The sequence below is a fragment of the Spermophilus citellus genome (assembly GCF_964194105.1).
Source record: "Spermophilus citellus genome assembly, chromosome: 7".
Taxonomy (NCBI): domain Eukaryota; kingdom Metazoa; phylum Chordata; class Mammalia; order Rodentia; family Sciuridae; genus Spermophilus; species Spermophilus citellus.
In genome coordinates this window covers 128,562,487-128,575,602 of record NC_138188.1, presented here as the reverse complement: position 1 = coordinate 128,575,602, position 13,116 = coordinate 128,562,487, and the positions used below count along the sequence as shown (strand labels likewise).

The 13,116-nt window shown below is 31.4% G+C and overlaps 1 protein-coding gene across 4 annotated transcripts in view; it reads left to right on the top strand.

Annotated features, from left to right (window-relative positions):
* CADM2 (cell adhesion molecule 2) overlaps window positions 1-13,116 on the top strand; it is a 1,032,141-nt gene that overhangs the window by 658,689 nt on the left and 360,336 nt on the right. The window lies entirely within an intron of this gene.

Sequence of the window (13,116 nt, the reverse complement as noted above, 5' to 3'; positions counted from 1 at the left end):
CACTTCTGTGAGTATTTTGGAAAATTTCCAGTGTTTATATAACAAGCCCCAAGTTCACAGTCAATTTGTTTCGAGTCACAGTAGGGCAAAACTTTTCTTCATGGAAGACTGAATCTAAATTATATGTCTTGAAAATATAATGTGTTGTTTATATGGAAATTTAATGTGAGCTATCATCTGACTTTAGATAAAAATCTAACAGAAAATAGAATAACTTCTGTATTGTTTTATTGAAAGGTTTATTTTAATTCCAACGGCTATGCTTAGAAATTCAGTGTACAGCCTTAGGAATTCAGTATAATAAACCATTGTCAAGTATGCATGCTATTCATCAAATCTATTGACATCAACTTTAGACATTCTCAAAGCTAGAAATAATATCAATAAATGTAATTTACTGAGTTTTTTAGAATAAAATCCTGACTAATCATAGTATTTTGATTAAATAATATTTGTGGCAGTTACTATTATTTATTTATTTATTTTTGTTAGGTGTAATGTTGCAAACAAATGAAGAGCTTTTTCTTGTTGTTGTTTCCATCTTGGTAACTGTAACTTTGTTGAACACTCTCCCATGATTGTTGAATTTCTGCTTTAGGAACTCTAGCCTGCTGAAGATAATGCATCTTTTATTAATGATATCAACATTTTTCAAACTAGGCACTATTACTTTCTAATCACATGAACTAGTGCTGTTAAGTCATTGTGTCTATAAACCTTGTTTTCCTAATTTTGAAACGAATATAATAATTCTTATATCACTATATTATGAAACAGTGACTTTGAAAAGAAAAATGGGATCATCTGTTAGGTTGAACCATGTGAATTGCCAATCAGCATGTCAGTGATGCACAATTTTTCATAGTACTTTTTATCAGGGGCATGTTCAGATAATACTAATGTCCATGCATCACCATACACCAATTAAAATCAAAATTTTAAGGGTAGAAAAGGGACATCAGAATTTTCTTAAATTCAAAAGGTGATTGTAATGCACCTTCAATATTAAGAACCACTAATAGATGCAATCCTGTTCTCAGAGTATTGTCTCCACTTTTACGAGGTCAATCACTGTAGGCACGAAATAGTTTTCCATGCAAAAGGACAAAGAGAATATGACGGGGGGGGGGGGGGGGGAAACTGTTAATGAGCTCCAAAAGTGATAATAATAACATTCCAATTCAATTTTGTGCAATATAACAGTAAAACCATGACCTCCACAAGTGAGTAAATGACAAAGCACTTAACATTTGTTGCCACAATGCTATCAGTTCTGCCTGATGTTGGACAATAAAGGACAAGGTAAAATTTTAATTAAGCAGGAGCCCTAAACAAAACACCTATGGAATTGTATGATCAGACTCCTGAGATAAAATATAAATAAAAAGGAGAAATCTGTTAAATCAAATTTCGGGGTTCTTTGGGAAGAGACTAAACTCCCTTGCTTCAGACTTTGGGCATACAGACAAGAATCTAGATGACATGTCTTGAATGTAGGAAAGATAAAGAGGATAAAATGAAGTGACTAAACATAACCCCAGGTATTTTCAATAAAGTATTAAAATATGCTACTACATTCCTCACAGACCAAGTTACTTATAAAGAGACCATTTTCTTAAATATATTAGAAGAATTGCAAGATGTGAATTCTAAAGTTTTCTTATTTTATATAGATGTCTTTTATGAGATTTGTGGACTAAACTATGTACTGAATTTGAGATATTGCCTGGGATTTATTTTTGTTTTGAATAATTTTCAACTATTTTACTCTTCTATTTCCTTTTTAAAAAGTTCATATAATTGCACCTACTTGCTGACTATACTTTAAGTGAATTTGTTATGGTTTCTCTTTCTTTGTAACACTGTATGTGAAAAAGTTTGTAAAATTACTGTCAAACCCAAACAGAATTAGTATATGCTTTCTTTCTCTGGAAATTTTTGAAGACCATAATATCCTGGAATTAATTACAACATGATGAATGTGTGAATAATTTATTTAATTATAAATATTGAAATGTTATACTTTGTGTCTGTATATTATCCCAGACATACACTTGACATATTCTCCATGATTTATATCAAATCAATCATCTTGGATGTAATTTTGTTAATTCTAAATAGCTAACTTTCTGATATTACAATGAGATTTCTTGACAAAAGCCACACAATAACTTTAAAAATAAGAATAAAATTATTTGAAAAACAGAATGATATCTACTTGTACATATATTTAACAATTTATTCACATAACTTATGGCTCAGTGTTTCTTGACCTATATAATAAAGACCAAACATTTCTTATGTCATAAAAGTGTTGTAAAAATTAAATTACTTAGTTCAAGAGAAATCTGAGCATAGCACCAATATATTTTAAAAGCTTAAATAAGTAACAAGTTGACAAAATGAAGAATTTCAGTATATATTTCTTAAGATTTCTTCCTTTGGAGCTTATTCTAAAACCTCACTGCTCTATTTCTTCTATATTTTTAACACAATCTCATTAAAATGGTAAAGATCATGTCATGACTGATGCACAAAAATTTTCTTAGAATATAGGAATAAAAGTCACTTCCAGGAATAGAACCTAAGATCTTCTTCTTTCAGTTTTTGACATATTCTACTCTATCATGCTACCTCTAGTTTTCCACACAATAAAATTATTTACGAATAAGTAAAAGTTGTTACAGATTTAACCATAACTGTTCTGAAACTAGTTAGAGTTGCCTCATAAAAGTAATTTTTAAGATGGTTTCTTTAGTAGAATTTCTACTATTGTTGCATATTCTAAAAACTTTTAAAGTATATTATTCAGTTTTTCTTCAATAGTTTGTATGTTGTAACTCTTACAACTAAGGGGAAGAAACCTTTGAATTAAAGTTTATTCTAAATTAGTCTAGCATTGAATTATCTTGTTATGTTAGTATAATAATGAAGTAATTTGCTATATCACACAGAAATTAAACATAACAAAAATTGAAATACAAAAATGCTATAAATAATATATACACTATTCTAAGTGTTTGTAATAACAATTACTTTGATTTGAATATACAAGAATGTGTTAGTGAAAATATATCTATTTATTAATTCATTCAATAGGTAATTGTGGAATGTCTATTATATGTCATTATAAAATTGACTTAATAGGAAGAATAACCAACAATTATCCTGAAAGCTAAACATTAACATTATGCTGATTTCTTTTTGGTATTATTTCAGTGATAAATTATCTGCCAATGACTAAATCATGTATTTTCTATTTTCTTTGAAAAATGTGTGTACAAAGGTTATACATTTTCTAAAATAAAGAAATGTAAAGATAAGTCTGCATATTGATATTAAATCACATCACATAAACTAGGTTTTCAAATCAAAATTATAATGTCATTTAATTATAATAATCTTTTTTTTGCATTTAATATGATCCAAATTTGAAATAATTCTTTTTTTCATTTACTTTTCATAGGGCCTTAGGGAAAAGGTATTGTTAAGCTTATTTCTTTCCAGAACAGAAAACAGAATTTCCAAAAATGACAATAACTTGGCCAAGGGCATCTAATAAGTGAATGTAATAACAGAGCTCAACAGGGTATCGTCCACAACCCATGATCTTGCTTCCACTTAAGACTGGTTTCCTTGAGGTCAAATAATATATGGAAGAGGACAAATTTGTTACAAGCCTTTAGGTGACAATAAGGCCAAAACAAGGCTCCTAGAATCAAGTGTCATCAAAGGTACCCAGGCATCCCACAACTTTTCCATTCAATATTCTGTTGATCCTATATCACACAAGGCAGTAAATAATCTCATAAGTAACATTTATAAAGAGGATATTTCCTAGGAAAAAACATGATCTTTTGATGCAACAAACCCTCTTAACACATTAGGATTATTCAGTAAATGTTGATTTACAACCATCATTATCTCTTAATTGAGTATGTAGATATTATAGATGTCTCCTGAACACTCAAATTAAATAAGACAGAATATTCTTTAGAAGATTTCAATTTGAAAGGAAAGCTATAATTTAAACATCTATATAAAATGCATGAATTTGAAAGTTCATGGAAAGAGTATTATATCATGAATAAAGAAGTTAGCTCTCTTTCTGGACATTTTCCAAATTTATAATATTTCATTTCTGTATTTCCTAAATTTTTCTACCAAATAATGAGCTCCACAAAAATAGACACAACTAAAGTTATACATATGTGTAAAATATATTTTTGAATATTAAATGTTTGTTATTTAACCAAGATTATGATGATTAGATCAAAAAGCATTTTCTCTCTAAATAGTTTTTTTTTAGTATGTTTCAGCAGAACTAGTTATGAGTTTTATATTTCAGTCAGCTTTAGATTGCTGTGACCAAAAGATTCAACCAGAACAATTTGTAGGAGGAAAAGATGATTTAGGCTCACACTAAAAGAGGTTTAGTTCAGTCAGCAGACTCCAAAGCTCTGGGTTGGAGGTGAGGCAGAACATCATGGTGGAGGATTGTGGCAAAGGAAAGGAACTCAGAACATAGCAGTGAGGAAGCAAAGGGAGTTATGCTCACCAAGGACAAAATATAAACCCTGAAGGAATGCCCCCAGAGACCTACTTCCTCCAACCACACCCTACCTGCCTGTCTGTGCATTAATTCTCTGGGTCACAGTTCTCATAAACTAATAATTTCACCTCTGAACCTTCTTGTATTGTTGCACAAATGAAGTTTTGGAGGACACCTAATATTCAAACCATAACAGTGTATCTTAAGAAATCTGCAGAATGTCAATGTTTGAAATCTACTGCATATCAAATATACTTATGTTTTTCTTGGGCTCAGAGAGTGTGTTTCAGTGTTTTGACTCTATTTTCTACCTTTTCTTTTTCTGAGATTACTTTTTAGTAATGATGGAAATGCTACCTGATACTTCTTAAATTTTGCTTAAATGCTTTAATTATTCATGCATAATTTTCCTCCCTGAATCTTTCTTTCTTTATAGGGTAAGTATTTATTTAATCTTAAAATATATTATCAGTAAATCACAAGCATACATATGTAATTTACACAAAAGACAGTTACTAGTTTTTTTTTCTTTTTTACTTTAGTAGTTTCAAATATTTTCTTATAAATTTAGAAAATATTTTTTTAATAATGTAAAATAAGAAGAGCACAAATTGAAACAATATTTATGATTCTGTAGGTGAAGGTGCAGAGTAGTCTCCTGGTTATAGGTAAATAAGAACCCAAAATTATATTGTCTATTATATTTAAAAACAAATTTAAAGTTTGTTTTTTTTTAAACCTATGATGTATGAAAGATGCTACAAACCAGCTTTTATAACTATCTCACTTTAAAGTCTAATATTGTATCACAGAAGACACCAGGCAAATGTCCATGAAGCATCAAAAGTAGAGAGGTAGTAAGGTAGTCTTCCATCAGCAATACACATCACTATTAGCCAAGATTGCATCACAGATTACAGTAATGTGCTTGCTCTGATATTTGACACCTTGCTTAAAATTCAGGACAAAACTTTAGAAGATGCAGGGAAATGTGTTGGCTTAAAGCTGGTGAGACAATTTTCTCTACCACATGCCATTGACTTTTCCAGGTATCAATTCATCTAACTTATCAAATGTTCCACATCCAGGATTTGTCTTGCTCTTTTTCATGGTTATTCTTTTTGCTTCCCAATAATAACCATGGCTTCAAAGACAAAATGTTGCTGGTTGACCTCCTGTGATTTTATGATCTAAAATCTTAAGGAGGCAAAGTAATTTCATAAAATAGAAAAGTGTTGTCCACATTAGCATTTGTCTATTCATGCATTCATTCATTCACTCATTCAAACCATATTTATTAAGTGCCAAGCAATATATTAGCTGCTCAGAGAGGACCTTGTTCCTTAATAGCTTTTGTGACATTTGGGAGTCTTCTGCCTTTGCTTTTTGTGGACCCTGTGCATCTCACTACCATAGTACTTTTCACCAAATATTGTAGTATTGTAGCCATCTGTTTATTTTTTTTTTCTTTTTCATTGTGAAGATTGTAAATCTTATTTTTGTATTTCCACTACTAAATAAAATGCCATAACAGTCCCAGGTTTTCATTGTTGAATAAATGAGCAAAGCACTATCCTTGCTTAAATCTCTGATCCCAAACACATATCCTTTTATGATTAAATTTAAAATGCTTAAGGGAAGGTTTGAGAATTGGGAGAGTGTATTATGAGAGAGTTTGTAATGATCATGTTGAGAAAATAACATTCAGTCTATTCTCAATTCTAATCTGGCATTCACTGGGAGGAAGGGTCAGTATGGCATTTAGCAGAATAGAGGCTACAAGCTAAAGAAGCACACAACATTCTTTAGAGAACAGCAGGAGGATTGGTGTGTCAGGAACCTTGGGAAGGCAGACTAGAATGTAAGACAGGGGCCAGAATGCGACAGGATTCAAGGTGATGGAAAATGATTACTTCCTAAAGGTGGCAATTTGTTGGCAGAGGTGAGAGAACAATCTGATGGCACTTGAGAGGATGTAGAAGTGAAAAGGGACTATTAAAAAGAGGCCAGTTTAGATTCGTTGCAGAAGTTCAGTGGGAAAGTGATCAAAGTCTAAGTCAAGGTTCTGGCACTAGGTGGAACATATACTCTGGAATTTAAGGATATCTTTGAGGGGCATTTCTATTTGGCTTCAAAAGGTGGGTCTGATTCACCTCAATCTTGACCTAATTGATGCCCTATTATGCTTACATTCCAAATACAGATGAATATTATTTGAAGTATTAAATAAAGGAGGTAACCATCTCAGCCTAAGATCAGAGACTAATACCTACTTCAAGCTACCCAAGTCTAGCTTTATAACTTAAAACACATTACACTTTAAATTAGAACTTCCACCATGACATTAAATGTCATGAGTATGTGTCACTTTTAATGCATTATATTAGTGCATTATAGTTTCTAACTCTTAAAGCTATTGCTTCAACATCTTTTCGCTTAAAAAATAAATAGTAATATATAATGTTGGTTTTCCAGTTACCTATTTATTAAAACAAAACAAATAAACACCTCTCTCTTCTGCCCAAAACTTCATTTCTGGCATCACACAAAATCCATACAACTATAGGGAGAAAAAGTCATAATATGTTGGCTTCCAGAATAATTGCCTAATAGCATAGTTGTGAAGTGAAAAGGGAAATAATGAGAGCTGGACATTTCTAACTAAACTAAAAGCAATTGAAGAAGCCAACTTTCTGAGTCTTCATAGGTTATCCACCCAACCTCTTAAAAAAAGTCTATTGTTTGGAGAGGGAGAAGGGAGCCTGGGGTTATTATCTAGCAAAATTATATTTAATATCTTGAAGAAGATCAGAGATATCCAAAATAATGGCTGGAATGTAGATATCTAAGGTATGTGCACTCACCTCATAGTTCTAGGACACTCCATTTCTTTGACTTCAAAATAGAGCTTGGAAATTCACTTTACAGGGCTGAGATGGAAGTGGGTGCACAGAAAAAAATATTAAAAAGAAGTCTTTCTTATTCATTTGCCCAAGTCCAATGGAAGGGTTTACCTTGCAGAGTTCAGTGAAGAGTGTTTCCTCAGATGTGGATAGACAGAACTTTCTAATATTAACTTCCTAAGTTCTGGCTAAATGCGGATATTCCTAAGGGGATAGATTCAAAGATTCTGGAATAAGGCCAAAATTTGACAATACATGTATATTATTTAAACTATATACCTAAGAATTACAGGTTTACTGCTAAAATTAGCAAGTAAAGTATTAAAGCATTACATAGAATAAATGATACAATAGAAAAATTGAAAATGGAAGTAAATCAAACATATTTAATTCATAGCAAAGAGAAGGAATAGAGTGGAAAATTTTAAAAGCTCATCACTTTTCATTGCAATTAGATGAAAAAAATAAAAAATTTAATCAATAATGTTGGCAGAATTTTTAGGAAAAAACTTGTCTTTTGTTTGCTCAGATAACCTAACTGTAAGATAATTGCCCAAACTTTCATTTAACTTTACCTCTGAAGATATTGCTTGGAAATGATATTAATGAGGTGGTAGTAATAATGAAATACCTCATAGAAAAGATGATTCATTATTCACTGCGGTATATTCAAGAAAGTTTCAAGTTGCATAATTATGATAGGAGCAGAAAATGACAAAGATAGAAGAAATTTTGTTACAGGGTATATTTTAAATATAGTATTTGGGAAATGACTGTGAAAGACATTTTCCCCTGAAATGAGAAGGAACTCATCTGCCTCACTTTCTTTTTTACCATGTTTCATCATAATGTTTTTCCTTGTTGAATTTAAATGACTGTGACATTCTTTTTCCTACCTTGGCATATTTTTCAAGGAGATATTGTCTTAGGTATATTAATAATTCTAAAATATGTTGTAAAGACTGGTTTTAATTGGAAAAACAATTATAATATTGATTGTTCATGGTTCAATTTCTTGGCAGATATTTCTTCAGCAAACTACTGTTGACCATAAAAATGAAATTGTGATTTTGAATTATATTGTGCTTGGTTAATGTAGCATGCACACTTTCCTGGCTCAACGTGGGATGTTTCACAAAATTGTAAAAACTGGCCTGTTTTTTTGTTCCCCTCCAGCATAGGCTGGTACACTGCATGAATTATTCAATTTGTTGAAGCATCCCAGAAAATTTTTCTTTGTTAAAATTGTAGCAACAAATAGAAATTAATTATTTGTTACAACACAAAGAACTTTTATGATATATTCCCAATTTTGTTTTACATTGAAGTCTTGATTTGCAAATGTGAGTGAAAGATTGACTTTAAATTTCCAGAGATGATTAGCTGCCAGCTCTAATCAAATTGAGAAGTAATTAGCAAATCAAAACTTGATTAGCTCTTTGCTTGATTTACTAAAATTATAGTTTATGCAGTTTAAATAATGGGGGAGGGGAGTTGTCTGTACTCCAGATAACAGTACTATGTTGGGGCAGGAGGGCAACCCACCACTTTATTTTCTAAACCTGACAATATTTTTCTCTTTGTGCTAGATAATTCATTGCTACCCATTAGTCTTTTCTTTTCTTTTTTTGAGAAAAAAAACTTTCTATTATTTTCATATAAAATATAATAAATTATATGTAATTTAATTTTTAAGGATCATTTCTAACATACATGGAGTCATTGTTTGATCATGTATGATTATGTATGTTGGGTATGTACATGATTTTTTAAAATTCCTGGGTATAAAATGTTTACAAGAAATACTGACCTGTGCACTAAATTAGTGTACATTAAGATATCTGAAAGTGAAGCTGGATAGTCATGTGTGTATTTAGCACTGAGCTACTCTGCTGGGCTTCCACTTCAGAGCACAGCAGGCTGGGTGGTCTGAACAGTACAAGTTTACCTTCTTTCAGTTCTTGAGACTGAATGTTCAAGGTCATGGTGGCTGGCCAGTAGGGCTGATGTCTGCTGATGGCTTGCTTTCTGCTTACAGATAACCATCTTGCCATGTCCTCACATGTTTTTTCTTAATATATGCAAAAACAGAAACAGACAAAAAGAAAAACAAGAGAGACCAGAGAGACCTTTTCTGTCTCTTCCTCTTTTTGGAAGGATATAAAACCTAATGGATTAGGACCCCTCCCTATGACTTTGTTAACCTCAATTACTTCCTTATAGGCCTTATTTCCAAATACAGTCACATTGGGATTTAGGGCTTCAGCATATGAATTTGGCATAAGTATTTTTCAGTCCATAACTACCACTAAATTTTGTTTCTATACAAAACAGTCTATAAGCTAATGATACACAAGAAGAAAACTGTTGGTGTTCACTATTACTACCCAGCAGGGTAGGATGAAGTGAGCTGCAGGATTCAGAAACTAAAATCTCCCTAGCACTCTTTCTATAAAAGTTAGAGATATAGTAACTGACTATAGACTGACTTTCTTAAAATAAGTTTTTTTTTGTTTGTAGATATCAAGCCTTTGTCCAAAATTAAATATGAATGCCCTTAGCCAGATTTAGATATTAGAACTGTGACTCATTCATTTCTATAGCTGCAAGTGAAGTCACATGTCACTTAACAACAGGGCCACATTATGAGGAATGAGTCCTTAGGTGATTTCATCATTGTGGGAACATCAAGGAGTAAGCTTACAAAAATTACTACCACAGCACTAGTTTAAGGGACCATGAATCGGTATATACATGGGCCACCCTGACCCAAAAGTTGTTATGTAACACAAGACTTCATGAAATTTTATAACTTTGACATTTTTAGAATTACCAAGTTAGTGGCTTATTATTGTTTCTCTGCTATTTGTTTGGTGATTTAGTCATTCTCTCCTGGGCAAAGCCCTAGGGTTCAAAATGTTCATATACTTGCCAGGAATAGTAGCACAATTATCTGTGGATCTTCTCAGGAAGTGCTTTTATTTTATAATTCTATTTTTGAAGGTGCACAAAAATCTTAATTGTTTAAAAACAATATCTAGGTCTTTAAGTATTAATCATAAGAATATTCCCTTCTCTTACTCTCTCTCAAAGTATTCTACAAGACATATTTAGGTATCATTTATGTAATGTGTTAAAATTCTGATTTGTAGAAAATTAAAATTATAACTCATTTTTATTTGATATTTAATAATTCTGCTTTTCCCAGAAATAATTCTTTAGATGCTGTCAAGCAAGGCATTGAAAACATGGATCAGTCTTAGAAACACAACAAAACTGTTGAAGCAGTTATAAGAACAGCTGCATTTTAAATTATTTTAAAACAGCTGTATTTATTTGAAATAAAGTAATAAAATTATAGAAACATCTTTCTAGCAAATGCATTTTCAAGAAAATATTATTTCAAACACATTATATTTTAGACAAACACTATACATTTATATAACTAGAAAACTGTTGTTCTAATTTTCTTTCTCATTTTGTTTTCTATATAAAAATTATAAACTAGCTCTTATGGGCCTTATTAGTCAGGCTGCTCTGCTAGAAGAATATCAAAGTTACTGAGTGAGTTTTAGGCAAGTATGAAAGTATATCTACTTAGTCAATAAAACTGTGTAAGAAAACAAAATATTTTAAAATAAAAACTATTTTTCTTATTATTCCCTTTACATGATTCATCTTTTAAATTAAAAAAGGTATTCTCAGAAATGAACTTTGTAAAAGCAAATGCTGAGAAACAAATTATAACAAATATCTTCACAATATGGATACAATGTTTTATTTGAAGAATGATGCATTGCCTTTTAAACTAAATACTCAGAAACAAAAAGAAACAACAAAAGAAAGATTGTTTTTCAAAAATTTGTACTTTTGGAGGGAGAAAACAAGAAAATATGTGAGAAGTTAATGCTCAAAGCAGAACAGCATTCCTAATCTTCCTTATTCTCTTCATAATGTCTCTTAGAATTATCTTTGAACAAAATCTGCCTTCATGTATTAGGAATGGGACATATTGAGGCCAGTACTACAATTGTTTACAGAACTTTGTGATCAGTTGAGGCACTTCTGCATGTATAGGCTTAATTCTAGTGGATCACTTCCTGTAATGAGTATAAGCACTGGAGAAAAAAAATTACATTCAATGCCAAACTGAAACACTTAAGCCCTTGTTCTTTCTCCTTTGGCAGATAGCATTCCCATGACCTGTGCATCTTCTGATTTCAAATCTATTCTTTAGGAGATAGACTGGGTATTGACCTTCACAATTACTTTAAGAGGTGCTGACCCAATTCCATACCCAATAATCACTTCACGATTAATTTTTAGGTAGAGATGTTTTATTCGAAATACTTGGTCTGAGAAATCCTCAAAACCTAACTAGCTTTCTGATAAGTAGTTGCTGGATTAAGTAAAAAATCAATATGAATGCAAAAACTGGCTTGAAGTTTCTGTCATGGTAATTTCCTCCAATGAGAAGTCTTCTGTTATAACTGAATATGATTATGAAAGCAGGCAATTTGTCCTCAATTCTACTCAATTTCTCAGTTCCACTGGAGAAAACTCACCCTTCCACTCATTATTTCCCTCTTAATTATTTTATCAGATATTCATTGGTATTATCTAATTGTAAAAAAAATAATTTCTCACTCAAATATACTTGCAACTTAAGAAGAAATGCTATAAATAAATCACAAAATGTCTTGAAGTCCCAAGGAAAGGAATAAAATTTTAGGCACCATAATGATTTGCAAAGAGAAGTTACTTGGATTGGTAGTTATTATGGTTGGTCCTTAACTCTCAGTAGAGACGTCATCTATTATTGCTTATTGTTGAACACCAGGCCAGATTTAAAGTTTGAGAATAAAACATTTTTACAATATTTTTGATATCTCTTGTCTCATTTATTTACCTAATCTATTGTTTTACAATTTAAAAGTGGAGTAGAGAAATCAGTTGTTTGGAGTTTCTACTTATCTTTGGCCTGTGGTAGAGCATCCCATATAGTACGGGTCTCCTGTAGACTGGCAAGATGTGTCTGTAGAAAACCTCTATTTTAGTGATTTTTTTTTTCTAGAAAGAAGTTAAATTTGTGATATTGGGCATTTTAACAATTTAGGCTTTGGTGTTACCATCTGTAAAATGAGGAGGGTTAAATTAGATCAGCATTGACACACATTGGAAGTAAAATCCCCCAAAGTCCTCCCTAAACCAGGAACCCATGGAAAAAGAAAAAAATAACTTGTTCTCTCTTTCTATTTTAAGTCATGAGTAGTTGTCCAAAAATTGCATTGCATAGCCATTGTGCTTCATATGGTTGCAGCACAGAAGACAAAACTTTCCTGCAGTCCCAAAATCTAGACACAATTGGGAAGTTTTCCTTTTAGTTTAAGATTTTTTATTTTGTCATTTCTTCTGCCTTGAATGTGCCTTACTGATGCTGGGTCCTAGTAAATTATGAAATATATACTTTGTACAATCAAATTACAAGTTCTTGAGTACATTATGACAATTAATAAAAACCCTTATTGTGTCCCTAGAAAAATATGCATTCAATTTCATCTATTTTGGAAATTTTGAAACATTCTTGTAAAACTAATGTTTTAGTAATTTTGAATATTTGAACACAAAACTTGATTACATATACAATTATTTTTGACAATT